Below are 4,729 nucleotides of genomic sequence, written 5' to 3'. Positions count from 1 at the left end.
TTCAAACTAAACACATGCAAGAAACCAAGTAACCACTAGGTAACCACTATACTCATTTTGAAAACTGCACATTAGTTTTGCGAGTTTTCTGGATAGTTTTTATTAGTAGTAGAAGCATACATTATGGGTCTTTTTGCAGGCTTTTCACTCAACATTATGTTTGTGATTTTTACACATGTTATTTCCTGAACATGTGTTTTGCTCAGTATTTCTGTTCGAATACGCTGCAATTTCTTTTTTTCATCTTTTTCTTGAAGGACATTTATGGCACTACAAGTTTAGAGATGTTACAATTAGTTCTACAAATATATTTCTGATATATATATATATATATATATATATATATATATATATATATATATCATATATATACAATACACACACATATGTACATACCTATGTATATCATTTTATCTAAAATTTCCTATGTATTATATATATACACACTGTTATTAAACTGCTAGATTATAGGGCAAATATGTAAAACATGCTCAACTTTGGTAGATTTCAAATTTTACACTTCCAGCAAGAGTAAATGGGGTTCCAGTATTCCCATTGACACTTGGCACTGTCTGGTTTTTGCATTTTAGACATTCTGGTTAGTGTGAAATATTATTGTATTGTGGTTTTAATTTATATTTCCATAGTAAATAAATAACCGAAACATTTTAATATAATGTCAGCCTTTTGTGTAATCTCTTTTTGTGAAGAGATTTTTGCCCAGTTTTCTTTTATTCCACTGTCTTTTCCTTACTGGTTTGTACATTTGTCATATTAAAAACAGCTTCTCCCAGACTGTGGCTTGCCTTTTCAATTCCTCAATGCTGTCTTTCAATAAACAGAGGTACTTAATATTACTGCTTTTTTATGGCAAACTTTTGTCTTGGTCAAGTAGTTTTTTATCTGCCCCCAAAGATAACATATTTGGCCATGTTTTCTTTTACATGATTGTTATACCACTTACATATATAGCTGCAACTCATCTGGATTTCTTTACTTTTTTCCTCCTCTTTTAACTTTTATTTTTGGTACGATATAAAGTAAGGGTCAAGTTGTATTTTCTCCACTTGAGTACCCACTTGATGCAACACCAGTTACATTCATTGAAAAGATTATCACTGCCCTACTTCCTCAGACTATCATCTTTGGCATGGATGTGGTGATGTATATTTTATTGATAACTCAATAAGTCAGAGAAAGACAAACACTGTATGATCTCATTTGTAGGTGAAATCTAAAAATATCTAACTCACAGAAACAGATAGTGAAATTGTGGTTGTCAGGGTCTGAGGGGTGGGAGAAATGGGGAGATGTTGGTCAAAGGATATATACATATCCATATACATACATATCCATATCCTTTAAATTATGAAATGAGTAAGTTCTGAGCATCTAAGGCACAGCATGGTGACTATAGTTAACAATACTGCATTGCACTCTTGAAAACTGCTATGAGAGTAGAGCTTTAACATGCTTACCATAACAACAACAAAGTGGTAATTATGTGAAGTGAAGGACGTTTTAGTTAACCTTACTGTGGTAAACATTTCATAATATATGTGTGTACCAAATCATCACTTTGTACACCTTAAGTTTACACAATGTTATATGTCAATTATATCTCAATAAAGGTGGGGAAAAAATATTGAGCTTCATAAAGTTTTTTAGAAATTACATTAACTCTTTGATACCTTTTGAAAAAGTGCATAAGATTTGCATTGTTCCTCCTTTCAATGAAGCACTGAGATGTACCATAAGAAACCCTGTATCACTGAGAAATAGGACAGGAATTAAGAGTATAGAGGACACTATTTAGTAGAAGCCCATTAAGGTGCAGACATGAAGACTGGAGCTAGAGGGAAAATGGAAAAGCAGTGGAAAGAGGATCCCTACACCCAATGCTGAATGAAGTTCCGAGAGCTGCCTGAATGTAGAATCACTCTCCACCTTCAGTGTCCATAGGACCGGCCCTATTGTGACACCTGATTCAAGATTTTAATGAATGAGATGCTACTTGTGAAAGAAAACCCCTCGCTAGCCATGATTGATAGGATTTCCATTCTTTTCAAGACAAAGAGTCGAACTAAGATGGGCATGAGGAGAAAGCAGAGCTGAGCCCACCCAGCTCCTCTGTTTTTGGCTGGATGTATCTTTCCCCAGTAGCAGACATGATGCACCAAGGTGAGGCACACTGCCGGCAGAAGCCAGCCTTCTGAGGATGCAGCCCATGTCACCCTGGCAGTATCCTCTCAGTCAATCTGAGCGTGGGCTTCCCCACTATGCCCGCACTGGCCACTGTCCTGCCCTGCTCTGTGACTGGCCTGACCTCCCAACTAAGGAAGATGATGACAGATACCTCCACCCAAGGCTCAGCAGTCCAGTCATATTGGGGGGGCTGATGAATTCCAATTTATCTCCTCTGGTTCCTGAGAACTCTTCTTAGGACCTCTGTCTCCAAGCAGTGATAAGTGCTGGATAAGAACACAGAATTTGACTGTGTGGTCAGTCATGAGAACACTTTCCAAACCAATATCTATGTAAAGGTTCTGATCACCCTTACATCCCCAGAGGCAAATGTGTGAAAAGAGATCAGTCTGGTTTACTGAATCTTAGGAATCTTGGACCCTGACTTTATAACACCAACCAATACAATACTAATTGATCAGATGATGTCTTAAGCCCAGCCAAAAAATCCCGTTTCATAAAAGGGGATTGATTATATAAATTAGTTTTCTCTCCATTGCACACTGTTCATCTTCTCCTCTACATAGTTCCCCTCCATTAACAGTAAAATTATTTCATGTAATAAGCTCTAAGGGTGTTACTAGAAAAGGTGTGAACTCAAAAATGTGAACATTGCCCCCATTTTAAAGGAGTTTGGTTTGGAGGGGGTAGTATTGAGAGCTCTTCCATACTCTGTGTAAAATCCTGACTGGTCGATTTCCATATAATACAGAGATTGAGCCAGATAATCTCTGGGGTCCACTTGAAAATACTCATGGAGATAGCAACAAGATGCTGTGGGAACAAGGAACTAGTTCAGAGCTGAACTACTGAAGGGTGTATTGAAATGGCTGAAGTTTGGCAAGGCAGGAATAAGTTAAGGAATTGTGGCCAAACTACTGAAAAAAGTGTGGGTTTAGTCAGGATCTGATAATAATTTATTATACTTTAACTGAATGCACTTTATATTACCTTGAGATAGACTATGCTTGAAGGGTAAGCTTGACAAATAGAAGAATGAAATCCAAAACTCAATCTATAAATCCAGGATGGTCGTTACCAGCCATAGATGGTACCCAGTGAAGGACAAACCCTAATGAGCAGATTAATGCTCTAGATTCTGGTGCCATAAAACATTTTATTTAGAAAAGCCCCTAGCCTAATTCTAGGTTGAAGATATTTCCACTCATAATTTTTAAACCACTTCATTAAAGTATGAATGATATACAAAAAGCTGTAGATATTTGGTGTATACAATTTGATGTGTTTGGAGATAAGTATACACCGTTGAAATTATCATCACTATCAATGCCATTAACCTATCTATCATCTCCAAATATTTCTTCCCAGGCCCTTTGTTGTTGATATTTTGTCCTTACATGGCAGTTAAAGGCATTTAAGATCTACCTTCTTAGCAAATGTTTAAGTAGGCAAGAAAGTATTGTTAATCATAGGCCCTATGTTAGACAGATGTCTAGAACTTACTTATTATGTATAACTCAAACTTGTTCAATACCTCCCTGTTTTCCCTTCTCCCCCGCCTCCTGACAACCACCATTCTACTCTCTGCTTCTATGTATTTAATTAGATGCCACATATAAGTGATCAGTATTTGTCTGTGCCTGGCTTATTTTACTTAGGATAATATCCTCCAGGCATATCCATGTTGTTTCAAGTGGCAGGATCTTCTTCTTTGTAAAGGCTGAATGATATCCCATAATGTGTATATGCCACATTTTCTTTATCCATTCTTCTTTACCTGAACTTTCAGGTTATATCCACATCTTAGCTATTTTGAAAACTGCTGCAGGGAACATGGGAGTACAGATATCCCTTTGAGATACATATTTCAATTCATTTAGATCTATATACAGAGGTGGGATTGCTTGATCAAATGGTAATTCTATTTTGAAAATTATCAGAAAACACTCTATTGTGTACCAGAGTGGCTACACCAAGTTACCTTTTCATCAATACTGTACAAAGGTTCCTTTTACACACATCCTTGCAAACACTTCTTATCCTTTGGTTTTTTTTGGTAACCGTCATCCAAAGAAGTGTGAGGTGATAGCTCATTGTGGTTTTACTTCTTTTTCCTTTAGTGATGTTTGCCTTTCCATTAGTGATGGTGAGCAACTTTTCATGTACCTGTCAGCCATTTATATGTCCTCTTTGGAGAAATGTCTATTCAATTTCTCTGCCCATTTTTTGATATTTTGGTGGTGAGTTGTTGTTTTGTTTTTTGTTTTGTTTTGTTTTTTTGTCTCTTTATACAATTTGGAGTATTCATAGAAAAGGTGATTTCGGAAGACAAACAATTTTCCATTTGGACAAGAAAATGGCGATCATTTCAAGTTGGTCAAAAGCATTTGTGAAGCATGCAGCTACAAAATCATGCTTCAATATGTCTGCAGTGATGACGAGAGGGAAAAGAAATGGAAAAAGATGAGCTGAAGCCATAGAGTCTAAATTATAAGTGATGTCACATACCATGTGCAGGAAGAGT

This window comes from Neofelis nebulosa, chromosome 13 (genome assembly GCF_028018385.1).
Source record: "Neofelis nebulosa isolate mNeoNeb1 chromosome 13, mNeoNeb1.pri, whole genome shotgun sequence".
NCBI classification, from domain to species: Eukaryota; Metazoa; Chordata; class Mammalia; order Carnivora; family Felidae; genus Neofelis; species Neofelis nebulosa.
This window is presented reverse-complemented; position numbering follows the sequence as displayed.